Here is a 21,380-nt window from a genome sequence, read left to right on the forward strand (position 1 = left end):
TTGAGAGGTGTTAAGATGTGCCTGGTTGTTTCCTCTCTGCTGTTTTGCTGTTGTAATTTTAGAGTTTTTTTAATACTGGTAGCCAGATTTTGTTCATTTTCATGGTCTCTTCCTTTCTGTTGAAATTGTCCACATGCTTGTGGATTTCAATGATTCTCTGTGTAGTCTGACATGGTGGTTGTTGGTGTGGTCCAGCATTATGGTCCTCAAATAATATGCTGTGTCCAGGCTGGTTCATCAGGTGCTCTGCTATGGCTGACTTCTCTGGTTGAAGGAGTCTGCAGTGCCTTTCATGTTCCTTGATGCGTGTTTGGGCAATGCTGCTGCGTTTGGTGGTCCCTATGTAGACTTGTCCACAGCTGCATGGTATACGGTAGACTCCTGCAGAGGTGAGAGGATCCCTCTTGTCCTTTGCTGAACGTAGCATGAGGATGCTTGCCATAGATGCAGGCGAAACGTCAGGAGAAATGCCTCTAGAACATGGCCCTATAGCCCGAAAAAACCCACGAGAACCTAGTGATACTATTGTTGATATTGTAATACTTTAACAATATAGTAAATGTAAAGGCTTTTCCCTGACATTAAGTCCAGTCGTGTCCGAATTTGGGGGTGGTGCTCATCTCCATTTTTAAGCCGAAGAGCTGGTGTTGTCCATAGACACCTCCAGGGTCATGTGGCCGACATGATTGCATGGAGTCAGAGGCGGCCCTAGGTAATTTTCAACTGTAAGCAAACAGTATTTTGCCCCCTCCCCCCCCCCAAACCAATCACTGATATATATTTTCTGTTCGTAGTGGGAGTTCTGTGTGCCATATTTGGTTCAATTCCATCATTGGTGGAGTTCAGAATGCTCTTTGATTGTAGGTGAACTATACATCCCAGTAACTACAACTCACATATGTCAAGGTCTATTTCCCCCCAAGAGCGACTCAAGAGCGCCCCTGGGCAAAATCAATTGTACTGCAAATGCTTGCTTTGCGTAATGGGTTGAGCCGCCCCTGCATGGAGTGCCATTACCTTCCCGCTGGAGCTGGAAATTGATCTACTCAAATTCGTATGTTTTCCAACTGCTAGGTTGGCAGAAGCTAGAGTTAACAGCAGGAGCTCAGGCTTTTCCCCAGATTCGAACCTGTGCCTCTTTGGTTAGCAAGTTCAGCAGCTCAGCGATTTAACCCACTGCACCACAGGGATTCCATATATAATACTAATGTTGTGCTATATTAAGTATAATACTTTAACAATATAGTAATATATAATACTAATATTGTGCTGTGCTAGTAATATAATATATTGTATATACATATATACAATATCATATTGATAATAATATTATAATGTAGTACAATCTATATAAATAAAAATGTAATGTTCGTTTGTGGGATTAATAGAACTCAAAAACCACTGGACGAATTGACACCAAATTTGGACACAAGACAGCTAACAGCCCAATGTATGTCCTTCACTCAAAAAAATTGATTTTGTCATTTGGGAGTTGTAGTTGCTGGGATTTATAGTTCACCTACAATCAAAGAGCATTCTGAACCCCACCAACGATGGAATTGAACCAAACTTGGCACACAGTTTTCCCATGCCCAACAGAAAATATTGGAAGGGTTTGGTTTTGGAGTTGTAGTTCACCTACACCCAGAGATCACTGTGGACTCAAACAATGATGGATCTGGACCAAACTTGGCACGAATATTCAATATGCCCAAAAGTGAATACTGGTGGAGTTTGGGGAAAATAGAATCTTGACATTTGGGAGCTGTAGTTGCTGGGATTTATAGTTCACCTAAAATCAAAGAGCATTCTGAACTTCACCAATGATGGAATTAAACCAAATTTGGCATGCACAACTCTCATGACTGAAGAAAATACTGGAAGGGTTTGGTGGGCATTGAAATTGAGTTTGGGAATTGTAGTTCACCTTCATCCAGAGAGAAGTGTAGACTCAAACAATGATGGATCTGGACCAAATCTTGACATTTGGGAGTTGTAGTTGCTGGGATTTTTAATTCACCTACAATCACAGAGCATTCTGAACCCCACCAACATAGAATTGGGCCAAACCTCCCACACAGAACCCCCATTGGGATGGCTAGTTGATAATAATATTGTAATACAATATAATACTGTAATGCAATATAAACTGTAATGATGTAATGTTTTTATTGTACTGAGTTATACTATTTTAATATGTAATTATTTGTATTTGCTGTTTTTATATGATTGTATTTGATATGCACTGTAAACCGACCTGAGTCCCTCGTCGAGGTTGAGAAGGCCGGTATAGAAAACCTCTAAATAAATAAATAATACTAATAATAATACAATATAGCAATTGTATATTATAAAGCACATGTAAAATTACTAATAATATTGCAGTTTAGTGGTGTAGTACAATATAATGATATATAATACTAATGCTATGCTAATACTAATACTAATGATATATAATAATAATGATATATACTAATGATATATAATACTAATGCTAATACTAATACTAATGCAATGCTAATAATATAATATATTGTATGTACATATCGTTTGTAAGCCTCTTTGAGAAGGACGGGATATAAATGTCATAAATAAATAAATAAATAATAGTGACCATGATTCTTTTGTTTGGACAATAACCTTCCCTGTCCTCGAAGCTTTGGAGAGAACGCCTTGCCCACTTTGGGTTGGAAATAGCATTTGGCTTGCGGTGACGTATTGGTTTGTTCGGCCACCAGTTCTACTTACTTCCGTAATGACATTAAAAACCATTATGGGCATCTGGAATAAAATTGCAGCACAAATAATGTTGAACGGAGCTAACAAATGTGAGGCTGGATAATTCCTGACCAATTAAAAAAAAACACACACAAATCAGTAGTTGATACTGTTACTGATTTAAGAGGGATGGTTCTTCCGTGCTTTAGGTGGCAGATGGAAGGAAATTGGGACGGTTGGCACCACATCTGCATTGCCATTGCTTTCCTGCTTTCCATTGAATACAGGCAGTCCCCAAGTTGCAAACATCCAAATTATGAACGACTCATCGATACAAACAGGGGTGAGACAATAGGAAGTGAGAGAAATCGACCCTCGGAAGGGAAATTCACTCCTGGAAGAGTTATTATCATGGGGAAAAGGTGTCTCAGCTCAATCTTGAGCACCAATCCATGTTTCCACAACAAGCCAGATTTTTCAAAATCCAATTCTCACAGGGACTAAGAGTGAGGAGAAACCTTCTCAACAAATAGCAAAGAAAACTTTTACGTGATGTGTTAGTTCCCTTAGACCAGTGTTTCTCAACCTTTCCAATGCCACGACCCCTTAAAACCCCTTTCTCATGTTATGGTGACCCCTAACCATAAAATTAGTTTCGTTGCTACTTCATAACTCATTTTGCTGATGTTATGAATAGTAACAGATTGGGGCAAGGGATTGATTTTGTCCTGTGGGAGTTGTAATTGCTGGGATTTATAGTTCACCTACAATCAAAGAGCATTCTGAACTCCACCAGCAATGGAATTGAACTAAACATGGCACACAGAACTCCTGTGACCAACAGAAAATACTGGAAGGGTTTGGTGGGCATTGACCTTGAGTTTTGGAGTTATAGTTCACCTATATCCGGAGACCACTGTGGACTCAAACAATGATGGATCTGGACCAAATTTGGCATGAATACTCAATATGCCCAAATGTGAACACTGGCGGAGTCTGGGGAAAATAGGCATTGACATTTGGGAGTTGTAGTTGCTGGGATTTATAGTTCACCTACAATCAAAGAGCATTCCGAACTCCACCAACGATGGAACTGAATCAAACCTGGCACACAGAATTCCCATGACCAAGAGAAAATACTGTGTTTTCTGGTGGTCTTTGGTGACCCCTCTGACACCCCCTCGCGACCCCTCCAGGGGTCCTGACCACTAGGTCAGAAACACTGCCTTAGACCAACGTTTCTCTACCTAGGGGTCAGGACCCCTGGGGAGGTCATAAGGGGGGTTTCAGAAGGGTCACCAAAGGCCATCAGAAAACCCACATTTCTGATGGTCTTAGGAACACCTTTGGCAGAGAAGGCTGAAGATCTCCCTGCCTGCCCTTCTCTTCCTTTTTGGAAACAGACGACGAATCCTCCCACCAAAAGCTCTCCTCCACTGTGATTGGCCAGCCTCTCGGCCAAGTGTAGGGCTGTTTCTGAGATTCCAAGTGGAGAGGGGAGAGCAGGTGTACTTGGCACATGGTTGAGTGGGGCACGTGTGGGCAAGGGAGAGTGTTCGAGGCAGGAGGAAGGCTTTTGCCAGTGAGTCTCTTCAAGGTATGGGGGTTCTGTGTGGGAGGTTTGGCCCAATTCTATCATTGGCGGGGTTCAGAATGTTCTTCAATTTTAGGTGAACAATACATTCCAGCAACTACAACTCCTAAATGTCAAGGTCTGTTTTCCCCCAAATCCACCAGTGTTCACATTTGTGCATATTGGGTATTAGTGCCAAGTTTGGTCCACATCCATCATTGTTTGAGGCTACAGTGCTCTTTGGATGTAGGTGAACTACAACTCCAAAACTCAAGGTCAATGCCCACCAAACATTTCCAGTATTTTCTGTTGGTCATGAGAGTTCTGTGTACCAAGTTTGGTTCAGTTCCATTGTTGGTGGAGTTCAGAATGTTCTTTGATTGTAGGTGAACTACAATTCCAAGCTCAAGGTCAATACCTACCAAACCCTTCCAGTATTTTCTGTTGGTCATGGAGTTCTGTGTGCCAAGTTTGGTTCAATTGCATGATTGGTGGAGTTCAGAATGCTCTTTGATTGTGGGTGAACTATAAATCCCAGAAACTACAATTCCCAAATGACAAAATCAATCCCCCCAACCCCATCGATATTCAAATTTGGGCATGTTGGGTATTGGTGCCAAATTTGGTTCAGTGAATGAAAATACAGCCTGCATATCAGATATTTACATTAAGATTCGTAACAGTAGCAAAATTACTGTTATGAAGTAGCAATGAAAATAATTTTATGGTTCTCACTACAACACGAGAAACTATATTAAGGGGTCGTGGCATTAGGAAGGTGAGAACCACTGGGTTAAACCCTTGTGCCAGCTGAACTGTTGACCTGAAGGTCGGTGATTTGAATCTGCAAGATGGAGTGAGCTCCCATTTGTTAGCTCTAGCTTCCCATTTGAGACATGTGAGAAGCCACCCACAGGTAAAACATCCGGGCATTCCTTGGGCAACATCCTTGCAGACAGCCAATTATCTTACACCAGAAGCAACTTGCAGCTGCCATGAGTCAAGAGATGATGATACGATTTCTGTTTTGCCCTAAACATGAAGAAACATTTACCTCTCATTTAGCTCTGTCCAAAGCAGAGAGTTTTTTTTAAAAAAAAGCCTTCCTGTTTAGAAATCTTAGGATTCCTTTAGCTAATCAGATATGAAATCTATCTCGATTCAGCTTGACTTGCTTTGAATGCCTGAGGTGCCAGTGATTTAAAACAAATAGTCCAATTGTAGGAAGTTTATGTTCACCAAACATTAGCCAGTAGTGACCTCATGTCAGTAAACAGATTGTGATCTTATTATCCAGAAGGCAGCCAAAGTGATTTTACTGTCTGTGAATGAACGTGGAGGAGGTGTTCCTTAAGGCATCAGCAGGAAAAATAATTAACAACACATTGCAAAAATTACTCTTTGGACTACAACTCAAGATCCCACAGACAGCTAGGCCAGTTGTCATGCAGATTTGGAAGAATGTTGAGAGATATAAGACCAAGCAATATTTATTTTGATTTATTTTGTATAATTTACCATAAAATAAAAGTATATATGAATATATTCTCAAAAAATCTCCCAGATTTGCATAACTACTGGGTTGGCTAATAATAATAATAATAATTTATAGAGATAATCTCCTGTTTGTTAACTCTAGATTTGAACCCAGTACCTATCTAAGAATTGTACATCAAACATAACCAAAAGCTTTTGTGATATTCACTTAAAGAAACCACTACGCATTTCTACCAGAAGAGTTTAAGCCTGTTAAATAAATATTTTGTTATAGTTAACACATTACAACAGCCTGTGTGTGAACGTCATTGGTATTTAAACCCTCTGAGAAAAATAAACACCATAGTAACACAGAAAGGTGTTACTAAGTATCCTCTCCACACATATAACACAGCCTGAATACTAAACAATAAGGTGGCAGCGTACCCCAATTGAAGAAACAGTTACAAAACCTCTCAGATCAGACATCATTAAAATATATCTATACACAGTTATATCTTTCCCTGTCTAATAAATTCAAATTATTTAAAATCTTCTCTACTACCCTTCCTTTCCTGGGGTAGTCCTTATAGTCACATATACAATCTAAGAGCATTCTGAATCCCACCAACGATAGAACTGGGCCAAACTTCCCACACAGCAACCCCATGTCCAACAGAAAATACTGTGTGTTCTGATGATCTTTGGTGACCCCTCTGAGTCCCCCTCATGACCCTCCCACTGTTATAGGCTATTCAGACCAGCATGTCAGTGCTTCTGATATTGTAGAACAAGAGGCCCAAAGCAGCATTATAAGGAAAAGGCCACCTCTTCGTTGAGGACGCTGTGTTTGGAAATGTAAAATAGGTCAGTCGAAACTTAAAAGTATAATTGAGGTATTGATTTGTACTGTGTTGAGATCAGTCGCAAGTTTGCCTCTGACTGGAGAAAATCTATCTGTGGGGGCATAATGAGGAGCCTGGTGATCGGGAACGGATCGTACATTGTGAGCTTGTGAAAGGCACAAATTATAACTGACTCCTTCACTGGTGCGATTGCCTCCATTGCCCCCTTGGTTATGAAAAATCAGCCTTACGAAAAGTCATTCTGTTCTTGTTGGAAGCAAATGGTGAAGTTAGCAAGTTGAAGAGTGTGGAACTTAAGCTCAGCAATCTTGTCTTGGTGTTAACTTGAGATACTTGGTAGGGCACTTTGGCAGTTCATTGCAGGTCAACACAACTGTGACCAAAGTAGTTCTTGAGCCACTTTGAGTCTGGAAGAAACTACCCTGAGATGTGCTCCACCACGCTATTGTGGGGTATCTGCTCACAGTAAACCAACATGGTGTAGTGGTTTGAGCTTTGGAGGAAGACTATGAAGACCAGGGTTCAATCTTCACTTGGGCATGGAGTGCAGTCTCTCCACTTCAGAAGGAAGAATTACAAATTTTTAGGTTAATTTCTTGACTAAAATGTCCAGACATCTGCATGTGTGTTTGTATGCATATACATATGTATATTTATATGTATATGAATATGCATATGTGTATATATATTACGGTCAATGACCAGCACTAAAAAAAATGAACAGTATATGCCAATATGAGGAGTCCCAGTGCTTAACTTGCTGATCAAAAGGTCACAGGTTTGAATCTAGGGAGTGACGTGAGCTCCTGCTGTTAGCCCCAGCTTCAGCCAACCTAGCAGTTCAAAACCATGCAAATGTGAGTAGATCAATACGTATTGCTCTGATGGGAAGTTAACAGCACTCTATGCAGTCATGCCAGCCACATGACCTTGGAGGTGTCTATGGACAACACCGGCTCTTCAGCTTAGAAATGGAGATGAACACCAACCCCCAGAGTTGGACACAACTGGACTTAATGTTAGGGGAAAATCTTGACTTTTTAACTTCTGCCAGTACAACACCAACATAGTATAAAAACCCTGCCACCCTTGCAGTAAATGCCAGAGATACAGCTTAATGGTGTAACATTAAAAAAAGTTGACCCTTTCCGCTACCTTGGCAGCCACCTCTCCACCAAAGTCAACATCGACACTGAAATACAACACCGCCTGAGCTCTGCAAGTGCAGCATTTTTAAGAATGAAGCAGAGAGTGTTTGAGGACTGGGACATCCATAAAGATACCAAGGTGATTGTTTATAAAGCTATTGTCTTCCCAACCCTGCTATATGACTGCAAAACGTGGACTGTCTACAGATGCCACATGCAATTCCTAGAACAATTCCATCAGCGCTGCCTCTGGAAAATCCTGCAAATCTCTTGGGAAGACAAGCAGACAAATGTCAGCATGCTGGAAGAAGCAAAGACCACCAGCATTGAAGCGATGCTCCTCCGCCATCAACTCCCTGGACCGGCCACGTTATCTGGATGCCTGACCACCGTCTCCCAAAGCCGTTGCTCTACTCCGAACTCAAGAATGGAAAACGGAATGTTGAAGGACAGGAAAAGAGATTTAAAGACAGGAAAAGAAAATTAAAGACGGGCTCAAAGCCAACCTTAAAAACTCTGGCATAGACACTGAGAACTGGGAAGGCCTGGCCCTTGAGTGCTCTAACTTGAGGTCAGTTGTGACCAGCAGTGCTGTAGAATTTGAAGAGGCACGAATGGAGGGTGAAAGAGAGAAACGTGCCAAGAGGAAGGTGCGTCAAGCCAACCCTGACCGGGACCGCCTTCCACTTGGAAATCAATGTCCTCACTGTGGGAGAAGATGCAGATCAAGAATAGGGCTCCACAGTCACCTACGGATCCACCACCAGAACACCGAACTTGGAGGACCATCATCCTCGGACTATGAGGGATCGCCTAAGTAAGTAAGAAGACTTAATGTCAGGGGAAAACCTTTACCTTTTAACTTATACCAATACGACACCAACATAGTAGTAAAAACCCTGGCAGTCTTGCAGTAAATGCAAGGGAATTCTGTTTTTAGCTCCTTCACAAGCAATGCATCGGTCTTGTTCTACAAACTTTCCAGTCCTGAGTTCATTCCTTGTCAGGTCATTGGGATGACAACTTCTTGTGAAACAGGAAACATGTACCATCATGAATCTCCTCTGATAACAAATGAGTGCTGTTTGTTTTTTGTGCCGCGAAGCTCTCTTTCCTGTCAAATCACCTTTCTCCCCCTTCCTCATCTGAAATATACCTCTCAATTTGTATCCCAGTTGGCATACAAATACAATAGCGAGGCTAATTATGGGCTGTCAACATTATCTTCTAGCAAGTAGATACTAGAAAAATGTGAAATGTTGCACGGAAGTTAAGTCTTTCTTTCCCCTGTTTTTTCTTTCTTTCTCTCTTTAAATATTTTAGCCCAGGAAGTCACTTGATTTGAAAAACAACAACTAGAAATACAATGCATGCCATACATGAATGTGAAATACTTAATGCAAAAGCATACTTTTACCAAAACCTATCACTAACGCAAGTATAATTGTTCACGGACAAGTATTAACATTAATACATTGGTACAACGTAGCAGCCAGGCTCCTTACTGGAGCAACACTATAGGGAGCATACAACGCCCCTATTAAAACAGCTTCATTGGCTGCTGATAAGTTGCTGAGCCAAATTCAAGATGCAGGCAATGACCTATAAAGCCCAAAACAATTCGGGCCCCACCTATCTCCGCGATCACATCTCCTTCTATGAACCGGCGAGACCTCTAAGATCTTCTGGGGAGGTCCTCCTTTCACTCCCACCACCGCTGGTGGGGACAAGAGAGAGGGCCTTCTCGGTGGTGGCCCCCCACCTCTGGAACGCCCTTCCAAGGGAAATAAGACAGGCCCTATCCCTCCTCTCCTTTCGTAAGAGCTTGAAGACCTGGTGGTTTCAACAAGCCTTTGAGAATGACCAATTCTAGTCCAGCCCCAAACATTGCTAAACAAAATACAATACTCCCGCCCTGGTCATTCCACAGATATATAAACCCATTTTCCTAGTTCCAACAGACCTCACTACCTCTGAGGATGCTTGTCATAGATGCAGGTGAAACGTCAGGAGAGAATGCCTCTAGAACATGGCCATATAGTCTGAAAAAACCTACAAAAACCCATTGTTAAATATGGCCTTGTACTTCTTATCTATTACCCCATTCATTGTTGTGACTTACCTGGAACCACAGACTGATAGTGTTGTGACTCAAATGGGGTCTCAGAGTGACTCTGACGAGGATGATGGGATTCAGGTTCACAATCAGGTTCAAAATGTTCCTGTTGTAGACAATGAGGAACAGGGTGTGCAAGTTCAATTTCCCACAGCAGGGAATGATGTTTTTGATACTGAAACTAGCTAGATTCAAATTGACTCAGAAAAGGAGGACAGTTCTCAGTCTGATAGTAGGCAGGAAGGCCACCAGGCTGACATTAACGAGCAGCCTGACCTTGACGAAACGGAAATCTTAGATCGGGCTGACCGTTTGGAATTCAGAGTTCGAAGGAGTGTGAGAATAGCCAACAAGAAGGAGATCAGAGGCCAAAGAAATGCTTTCATGTATTGCAAAGGGTATTAAGCAGTGCGTTTGTAAACAAACCTTTATCAGAGCAACTTCTCGCTCAACCAAGCAGCTTGTGCTCGTTTTTCCTGTGTCCATGGTCTTGGGATTTTGTCATGTTCTCATGGGACTTTGTTTCATTGGTGCCATTTGGAATTCTGCTTTACAGTGCTATGTTTTATTGATCTTTGGAACATTGTTTGCTTTTTAAACTTTTCATCTTTACTTTTTAATAAACTACAAAAATTTGAGTCTGTGTACCGTTCTGTGCAGACGGCCGGTCAATGCAACTTAAGCAACGTGCAGTCATTGAATTCTTGACAGCAGAAGGTGTCACCCCAAAGGGGATTCATCAGAGAATGTAAGGTGATTGTGTTGATGTACTCAGTGTCATTGGGCGAGTAAGTTTAAAGATGTTGAGGTGGGAACATCTGACTTACGTGACAAACAAAGAATTGGATGTCCTGTGACAGCAACCACCGAGTTTCACAAGCAAAAGGTTGACAGATTGATTCAGGATGATCGTCGTATCACTTAGAGAAAAATTTCAAGCATAATCAGCATTTCACAAAAATGCATGGGTCACGTTATTGCTTTGCTATCAGAAGATTTGTGCATGATGGGTTGCGGAAACAGAGTGCCGACTTCTTCCATGACAGCTTCAGAAAACTTGTTGATCGTTGGCAGAAATGTAACCAATTGTCTGGTGATGATGTGAAAAAGTGAATAGTGGTGGTTAAAGAACACAGGATTATTTCTAAGGATTATTTCACAGGATTATTTCTAAGGATTATTTCTGCGTTTGATGTATTAAAATATTCCCATCCAAACCCAAGTAACGAAGGTGGAGGCATTACTTTTCATTCAACCCTCGTAGTTTATGTTTAAAGTGCAAAGAACTTGGAATGAAGGGGTTTTTGAAGGCCCCAAGTCCTGTGGTGTTGGTTCCATAGAGCAGGATCTGCAAACATAGCACCAATATTGTTCGGAAAAGGCTACAGGTCTCTTCTCCCCATCCTGAGGTCCTGGCAAGACTCCTTGTGTTCGAAATTAAACAAGAAGTTCATTCCTGGCCACAGCGATCTTGGTTCTGCATGTGGTAAGCAGGCGATTGATGGGGCGCTTGGAAAAGATTATGAAAGAGGGCCATGGAGGGTCAAATTCAGCATGAGGCATGTTCCCAAGACAGTGGATAAATATCTGGTGTGATAAATGTGGGCTGGAAATCAAATTAAAACTTGTGGAGTATTGTATTTTGTTTGACAAACATACAAGGCACTTGGTGGGGTGTTTGCCATAAGGAAAGAAGACTTTTTCAACAGAAGGATCAGCAATATACTGGAGTGTGGCTGCTCCTTCTGGTGCATATCGTCTGTGAGATAAAATGGCTAGATGCAGCCTGTGGATGAGAGACCTCCATGTCCCCTGCCACCGATAGCCCTGCTCAAGTCTTGCAGAGAAAGTCATAGGGAGGAGGTAGCAAACTTATTTTCTGCTGCCCTGAAGACTAGGACTTGCCATGTCCGGGGTTCGCGGTCAGGCCCTCAATTGGTTCAACTCATTTCTCCGGAACCGGAGCCAACGTGTGGAGTACATGGATCAAGTCACTGATAGATCCCCCCTCCTATGTGGGGTCCCCCAAGGTGCAATTCTCTCTCCTCTTCAACACCACGTTAGACCCCTTGCTAGTTTGGCTCGGAGTTTCGGCCTGGACTGCGACCAATATATGGACGATACCCAAACCCTACGCCTGGAGCCTGGAGCAACGTCAATTCCATACAATTTCACCCTATGTCTGGAAGCTCTGTCGAACTGGCTACATGCTAGCAGACTGAAGGTGAACCTGGAAAAAACTGAGATTCTCTGACATGGCTGCCCGGCAGGTCTGACTCATCCGTTACCCACCTTCGATGGTGCCGCCCTATCTCCATTGACCACTGTCAAGAGTTTAAGTGTTGTCCTGGATTCGCAGATGACAATGGAAGCTCAGGTCGCTGCTGCCAGCAACAGGCCTTTTTCCATCTACGACAAGCAAGGAAACTGGCTCCCTACCTATCTGACGAGGCTCTGGCAGCTGTCATCCATGCCACGGTCACGTCTAGGCTGGACTATTGCAATGCCCTGTATGTTGGCCTTCCGATGTCTACGACCCGAAAGCTCCATATTGTTCAGAATGCGGCAGCCAGGTTACCCTTAAGAACGCCCATGAAATGCCATATAACACCATTGCTGCAACATTTATGTTGGCTTCCAACTGAGTACCGTGGCGTCATGTTAGTTCTGACCTTTAAAATTCTTTATGGCCAGGGTCCATCGTACCTTAGGGACTGTCTCTCTTTCTCCCATCATCGGAAGTTGCAACAACCAGCCCAATACAACTTACTCTATATACCGGGTCCTAGAGAAGTGCACTTGGAAAGTACCAGACGCAGGGCTTTTTCTATTTCTGCCCCTGCCTTATGGAATTCCTTGCCACCCTATATGAGAGCCACGCGTGACTTAGGGCCTTTTACTCTAGCACTTAAGACCTGGCTTTTTACTAGAGCATTCAATCTCTGTTAATTTTTAAATTCTGTATGTATGCATTTTATCTTTTATAATAAAGCTGTAAATCGCCTAGAGCATTCTCGGATGGAGGGCGATTAATAAGTAATTAAATATGATGATGATGACGACGTAGAGCAATGGCTTCAAACTACAAGAAATGAGATTCCATCTGAACATTAGGAAGAACTTCCTGACTGTGAGAGCTGTTCAGCAGTGGAACTCTCTGCCCCAGAGTGTGGTAGAGGCTCTTTCTTTGGAGGCTTTTAAACAGAGGCTGAATGGCCATCTGTCGGGGGTGCTTTGAATGCAATACTCCTGCTTCTTGGCAGGGGGTTCGACTGGATGGCCCATGAGGTCTCTTCCAACTCTTTGTTTCTATGTTTCTATGAATACCCCACTATGTATCTCTAGGCTTTCCATCCTGGGTGCTTTGAAAAAGTAACTTTCCCAATTCAGTGCATACTCAGGTGTATGAGAAAGGGGTAGGGATGGGAAGGGGCGGAGAATCCCTCTCCCAAAACAGAGTCAGGACATCCTTTCCTTTCATCTTTTCCGTTTGGGTGTTGACAAGGAGCCTTTGGGGCAACTCAAATAAGGCATTGTAAGAAGATCAAAACGAATTGTTGAAGGTCAGTAAGACTTTGCTTTAATCAAATGTCAAAACATTTCACCAAGTCTGGGCAACTCCCTGTACAGTCTAGCCTTGTCCTGCTTTGCTATAAATAGCTGATGTGTGGGCTTCTATAGCTCAAGAAAGTCATAATAAAAGTTATACCTCTGCCTATTAGGAGCACTTCGGGTTTTGTTTCCAGATTTCTTGTAAGTTTAGCACTCCTCTTTCTATTGAATTCAATGCTGGTACCACCCACAGCCTAGAGTTCTTGATATTTGTGCACCTGTGCATAGTTTTATCCTTGGATTCATTTGAACAGGTATTGACTTAACACCTGGCCTTGTGTCAAGCTCAGGGATCAATACAATCCAGTGATGTTATCAACTCTTTGGTTCTTTGTAAGGCAAGTGTAATTTTATGCCTTCCTATAAAATAAAAGAATGCTCAAACTTTTGTACAGCAACACTTATTTCAAATGCTAGTAAGGCAGTGCTCAAAATCCTGCAAGAAGGCGTGTTACTTTCTTATTTAGGTGATCCCTCGTAGTCTTCCAAGATGGGTGTACTGGAGATGGGTCCGTAGGTGACTGTGGAGCCCTATTTTTGATCTGCATCTTTTCCCACAGTGATGGCATTGGTTTCCAGGTGGAAGGCAGTCTTGGTTAGGATTGGCTTGATGCACCTTCCTCTTGGCACGTTTCTCTCTTTCACCCTCCATTCGTGCCTCTTCAAATTCTGCAGCACTTTTGGTCACAGCTGACCTCTAGCTGGAGCGCTCAAGGGCCAGGAAAAGAGATTTAAAGATGGGCTCAAAGCCAACCTTAAAAACTCTGGCATAGACACTGAGAACTGGGAAGCCCTGGCCCTTGAGCATTCCAGCTGGAGGTCAGCTGTGACCAGCAGTGCTGCAGAATTTGAAGAGTCACGAATGGAGGGTGAAAGAGAGAAATGTGCCAAGAGGAAGGCACATCAAGCCAACCCGTGAACGGGACCGCCTTCCACCTGGAAACCAATGCCCTCACCGTGGGAGAAGATGCAGATCAAGAATAGGGCTCCACAGTCACCTACGGACCCACCGCCAGGATACTACACTTAGAGGACCATCATCCTCGGACTACGAGGGATCGTCTAAGTAAGTAAGTAAAGTAAGTAATGTACATTAGAAGAGTTTCTTCATTCTTATCAAATTCTACCTTTGTAGAATTTTTTAAGGGGTATTTTTTAAGTAAGGTCCGTTTTGTTGTAGACACTAGTAGTTCGCGCGCATACCGCAACGAGCGTGTACGTTGTGTATCGGCATGCCTCGGGAACAACTGTGCTCAGTTTCCGCTCTGTAGCTAACCTGTACAGTTCTGTTCTGTGCTTTAAAAATGTTTAAGACTATCAACTCTCATTCCGCACGTGAGGTTCGCTCAGTGATATGGTTTTTGTCCGCAAGGAACCTGCCTGCTGCAGAAATTCATCAACAGATTTGTGAAGTGTATGGTGATACTGTTATGAGTGAAAGCAAAGTGCGTAAGTGGGTACGACAATTCAAAGATGGCCATGACAACGTCCATGATGAGGACCACTCCGGTCGCCCTTCTTTGATTACAGATCATTTGGTGGCTTCAGTTGAAGCGAGGATTCGCGAAGAGGGCATTTTAAAATTGGTTCAGAGGTATGATAAGTGTTTGAACAAACTTGGCAACTATGCCGAAAAATAGAGTGAAGTATGTACTTTCTGAAAATAAATTTACTTTTTTGAAATAAACTTTCAAACGGACCTTACTTAAAAAATACCCCTCATACGTTTCCGGTCAAATTTGGTATGATTTGTTTAAGATTTTTTGGGTTTCCTCGTGAATTCTATTCCAATACTTCTTCGCTTTCTTACACGTCCACCACATATGGTAGAACGATCCTTCCTGGAAATCCCATTTCCAACATTTGGATTGCATCTTTTTTTAATTATTAATTTGGCCTAATTAAGACAAGGGAAGAGACTTTAATAGAAAATGCAAAAAGGACAAAGAAATGGAAAATGAGATGGAATATGAAGGCTCATAAGAGAGAAAAAGACGGCATTACAAATCACCAGAAAAAAATGGCTTAAGGAAGAAAATGACAATGGAGAAAAGACAAGCCCTGACTAACTTGGAGGAGACCCAGGAAGACGAAGAAGAAGAGGAAGAGGAAAAAGCCTCCAGATTTTCTTGAGATTCTTTTTTCTAAACAATTCAGTGGGGATAGAGATTGGAAAACAAGGGAGCCATGCTTCTAGCGTGAAGCTTTTGAAATACCCCAATACAAAAACCTACGTGCAATTGTCGTTCCCCCTTTTTTGTCCACTGACTCCCTTTTTAAAGAAAAGCTTCTCCTGGTAGAATATATTTAAAAGCCATTATCAGAAAACTGCAGCTCATTCAGCTATTGTTAATTCCTTCTAGCTTAATGGTGTTGTCACCATGGAAGTAATGCTACGTCGGATACTTGCATTTTCCAGTCTGATATTATTATTTTTTCTACATTTTCAAGGCTTTCGAGCATCACGCTTCATGCTTGGCATAGCTGTGTTGGCGTAGGATGTCTCCACTGTCCTATTTTTATGTCTTTGAGTGATGCATGCATTTCTGCAGAGATCTGCATACTTAATGTATATAATGACTCCTGTATGTAACTCTGCAGAGATGCATTGTACTTCATTATTATCCACTAGCCGTCCCCTGCCAAGTGTTGCTGTGGCCCAGTCTGCTGATCTAGAAAATAAAGTACCGCAAAAGTGTTGGTTTCTAATATATGTAATTTCTTTATGCTTGTGGGTAAACAGTATTTCTTGTTGTTTGTTGTTTTATGTAGGGATTGTCTGGTTTGCCTACTCTGGAACATGCAACATATAATTGTGCTTCTTTAGGGGTCCCTTTCAAATCTATGATACAATATCTCTCTGTGTGTGAATCATATCTATCTATCTATATCTATGGCTGGATGGCTCTCTGTCAGGAGGGTTTTGTTTATGTTTTCTTGCCCTGGTGAAGGGAGTTGGACCGGATGGCTTTGAGTATTTTCTGTTGGTCATGGGGATTCTGTGTGGGAAGTTTGCCTCAATTCTGTCTTTGGGGGAGGTTCAGGATGCTCTTTGATTGTAGGTGAACTATAAATCCCAGTAACTACAACTCCCAAATGTCAAGGTCTAATTTCCCCAAACTCCACCAGTGTTCACATTTGGGCATATTGAATATTCATGCCAAGTTTTGTCCAGATCCATCATAGTTTGAGTCCACAGTGTTCTCTGGATGTAGGTGTACTACAACTTCCAAACTCAAGGTCAATGCCCACCAAACCTTTCTAGTGTTTTCTGTTGGTCATGGGAGTCCTGTGTGTCATGTTTGGTTCTATTCCATTATTGGTGGAGTTCAGAATGCTCTTTGATTGTGGGTTAACTCTAAATCCCAGTAACTACAACTCCCAAATGTCAAGGTCTAATTTCCCCAAACTCCATCTGTTTTCCTAGTTGGACATATGGAATATTCATGCCAAGTTTGGTCCAGATCCATCATTGTTTGAGTCCACAGTGCTCTCTGGATGTAGGTGTACTACAACTCCCAGACTCAAGGTCAATGCCCACCAAACCCTTCTAGTGTTTTCTGTTGGTCATGGGAGTCCTGTGTGTCTTCCATGACCAACAGAATTCAATTCCAATTCCATTGGTTCAATTCCATCATTGGCGGAATTCAGAATGCTCTTTGACTGTAAGTTAACTCTAAATCCCAGCAACTACAACTCCCAAATGAGAAACTCAATTTTTTGTAATGATGGTCACTCCTTGGGTTAGTAGGTATCATTTGGCTAAATTTGGTGATAATTCATCCAATGGCTAAATTTGGGGGCAATTCGAACATAATATTTTTATTTATATAGATAGCAGGTGGAATCTGGTTTTAATATTATGATTGATACTATTAATATCATCAACCGCTTTGAGTCACCAAGGGCTGAGAAAAGTGGTATATAAATGAAGTAAATAAAAATAAATAAATAAATCGTGGTTTAGACTGCATTCCTATAGATGGCTAACTAGGGGTACGTCTCATGGAAGTCGATACTGTTCTGTTTACAATCCTGTAAACACTTACTTTAGACTAAGACCCATTGAACACATTGGGGTTGAGTTCCAGGTGTATAATAATGGCTTATAATAACTTTTTAGGGTACATTTCAGAAAAAGCTATGTAAAATGTAACCTATGTCTTTAAATGTAACTTTAAGGGATTTTGCAGAAGCCCTGAACTCTTATGGCCCTTATAGGTTCAGCACCTTGGATAGTTCAAAACCAAGAGTGGATTCATTGCCTCGCAGGCTGACACTTCTTTGAAACAGTTGTTTTGACAGATGTGGGTAGATGGTCAACTTAGAGCAGTGTTTCTCAACCTGGAGGTCATGAGGAGGGTGTCAGAGGGGTCACCAAAGACCATAAGAAAACACAGTATTTTCTGTTGATCATGAGGGTTCTGTGTGGGAAGTCTGGCCCAATTCATTGGTGGGGTTCATAATGCTCTTTGGTTGTAGGAGAACTATAAATCCCAGCAACTAAAGCACCCAAATGGCAATGTCTATTTTCCCCAAACTCCACCAGTGTTCACATTTGAGAATATTATTTGTGACAACTTTGGTCCAGATCCATCATTGTTTGAGTCCACAGTGCTGTTTGGATGTAGGTGAAGAACAACTTCAAAACTCAATGTCAATATCCATCAAACCCTTCCAGTATTTTTTGTTGGTCATGGGAGTTCTGTGTGGGAAGTTTGGCCCAATTCTATCATTGGTGGTGTTCAGAATGCTCTTTGATTGTAGGTGAACTATCCCAGCAACTACAGCTCCCAAATGACAAGGTCTATTTCCCCCAAATTCCACCAGTGTCCACATTTGGGCATATTGTGTATTCGTGACAACTTTGGTCCAGGTTTGAGTCTACAGTGCTCTCTGGATGTAGGTGAATTACAATTCCAAAACTCAAGGTCAATGCCCATCAATCCCTGCCAGTATTTTCTGTTGGCCATGGGAGTTCTGTGTGCCAAGTTTGGTTCCATCCCATTATTGATGAAGTTTAGAATGATCTTTGTTTGTAGATTAACTATAAATCTTAGCAACTGGCAACTATAAATCTGTTATTATTCATAACAGTAGCAAAATTACAGTTGTGAAGTAGCAACAAAAATAATTTTAAGGTTGGGATCACCACAACATGAGGAACTGAATTAAGGGGTCACAACATTAGGAATGTTGAGATCCATTGACTTAGAGGTCCAGAAGATTCAACACTTAAAGAGTTTTTGGATTAGGTGACATCTCGAATGTGTCTGTCAATGTGCCTTGTAATCCTGTTGACTTATGGCAACTCCATGAACTCCATAGCGTTTTCCTAAGCAGATAACTGAGCCTTCAAAATTGCCAGCTGGCATTTTTCTACTATATTAAGAGATTGCATTCCCATGTTGACTGCAAAGGTAGGGAAAGAGTCATCCAGTGTCAGCAGGGAAATATGGGCTTTTAATTTATTTTGTGTCAAAAGCATTGCATAAAATAGTTTATCTAAAACTGATAAATGTGAGTAGATCAATAGGTACTGCTCTGGTGGGAAGGTAACGGCGCTCCGTGTAGTCATGCCAGCCACATGACCTATGAGGTGTCTATGGACGACGCCGGCTCTTCAGCTTAGAAATGGAGATGAGCACCACACCCCAGAGTCAGACACGACTGGACTTAATGTCTGGGGAAAACCTTTACCTTTACCTAAAACTGTTAAAATAAAGGGATCACAAGCTGCTAGATAGTTTTAGACCAAAAATGAGCAACAGCATCCGCCGTCTGTAGCTTCAAACAATTCTTTCTCTGTGCATGAGGCAGGGCATTGTGGGCAGGCATACAGATGCGGAGTTGTTCTGCTTCACAGTCAGACAAGGAGGACGATTCTTCTAAGTAATGCCATTTTGCCAGGTTGTTTTTTGATCTGCCCACTCCACTTCTGAGTCTGCTCAGGGACTTCCAGGTTGCCCTTGCTTGGTTTGCGCCTGGAGGAAGACCCTCATGGGGGGCTATCCAGTTGGAATTGCCAGATTTTGCTGCCCACTGGGATATTTTTGCTGTTGCTGGAGGAACATTAGAATCATAGAATCAAAGAGTTGGAAGAGACCTCATGGGCCATCCAGTCCAACCCCCTGCCAAGAAGCAGGAATATTGCATTCAAATCACCCTTGACAGATGGCCATCCAGCCTCTGTTTAAAAGCTTCCAAAGAAGGCGCCTCCACCACACTCCGGGGCAGAGAGTTCCACTGTTGAAGAGTGGTGGTTCTCATGAAACTTTTCCTTGATTTGAGTCTACTGGGAGGAGGCTGGTAGCCATGCAGTGGGTGGCTTTCACAATGTTCAAGCTTATTTCTCTCACAGTTAGCAGCAACTTCCCATCGCACATCAGGGTGAGCAAGGCGAGCTAGCTTGTAGTCTATCAACAGGTGTAGGTTTAAGACATCCTGTGTTGTTCCACATGTCTCATTCACCCGCTTCGTGTGGGCAGATTTATGCCAGACGGGGCAGGCATACTCAGTTGAGAAAGACAAGTCCAGGGCTGATGTTCTTATTAATTTTGGGTCTGCATCCCGGGTGCTATTAGTAAGTTTCTGCAGGATGCTATTTCATGCCAGTACTTTGTGCTTGATGTTTGCACAGTGTTTCCTAAATGTTAGCCTTTGGTCTAAGGTGATGCTGAGATATTTAGGGTGACAACAGTGTTCAAGCTCTTGGCTTCCCAGGTAACCTTCAGTTTCCTGTTGGCTTCACAATTACATAGATGGAAAGCACACACTTGTGTCTTGGTAGGGTTAGGCTTCAGGTTGTTATCTTTGCAGTAGCTGGATAAATCTTTCAGGGCAATCGTAAGTTGGTTTTAAACTGTTTCAAAGTCTTTTGCTTGTGTTGTTAGGCCAAGGTCATCAGCATATACAAAGTTCTTTGTAAGTGGTGGTTGTGGCTGATCGTTAGTAAAGATGTTAAACAAGGTTGGTGCAAGAATGGTGCTTTGAGGTAGACCAGTGGTTCTCAACCTGTGGGTCCCCAGATGTTTTGGACTTCAACTCCCAGAAATCCTAACAGCTGGTAACTTGGCTGGGATTTCTGGGAGTTGTAGTCCAAAACACCTGAGGATCGACAGGTTGAGAACCAATGAGGAAGACCTTTCTTTTGCCTCCTCCATCTAATCTTCCTGCCCTGAAACTCTTAGTTGCATGGCATCCCTGCATGGAATTCCTGCTTGCCATAAATGAATCAGGACCTCATTAAACCCAAAGCTGTCCTAATATTTCCTCTACCCTTTCGGGTTAATCTACATAAATATAGAAGTCCAATAATGTGCATCTGCTTGTCTGTTGGTACCACAAACACTGTTGTTAGGTGAAGTGGCCCTTTGTGGTATCACTGGACTGGCTGTTGCTAGGTAAAGTACCCCTCTGTGATGTCACTGGACTGACTGTGGAAGGATTGACTTCCTAGGTGAAGGACTTACTTGCTAGATCCGTGTTTCTCAACCTTCCTAGTGCCGCGACACCTTAATACAGTTCCTCATGTTGTGGCGACCCTCAATCATAAAATTATTTTAGTTGCTACTTCATAACTGTAATTTTGCTACTATTTTGAATTGTAATGTAAATATCCGGCATGCAGGATGTATTTTCATTCACTGGACTAAACTGAGCACAAATACCCAATACACCCAAATCTGAATACTGGTGGGGTGCAATTTATTTTGTCATTTGGGAGTTGCTGGGATTTATAGTTGCCATCCAAACAATGATGGATCAGAACCAAACTTGACACAAATCCTCAATATGCCCAAATGTGAACACTGGTGGAGTTTGGGGAAAATAGACATTGACATTTGGGAGTTGTAGTTGCTGGGATTTAA

General features: G+C 42.2%; 1 protein-coding gene across 3 annotated transcripts in view; it reads left to right on the top strand.

Annotated features, from left to right (window-relative positions):
* ADCY7 (adenylate cyclase 7) overlaps positions 1-21,380 on the top strand; it is a 138,698-nt gene that overhangs the window by 34,266 nt on the left and 83,052 nt on the right. The gene's annotated exons all lie outside the window — the stretch shown is intronic.

Source organism: Anolis sagrei, chromosome 8, assembly GCF_037176765.1.
Source record: "Anolis sagrei isolate rAnoSag1 chromosome 8, rAnoSag1.mat, whole genome shotgun sequence".
NCBI classification, from domain to species: Eukaryota; Metazoa; Chordata; class Lepidosauria; order Squamata; family Dactyloidae; genus Anolis; species Anolis sagrei.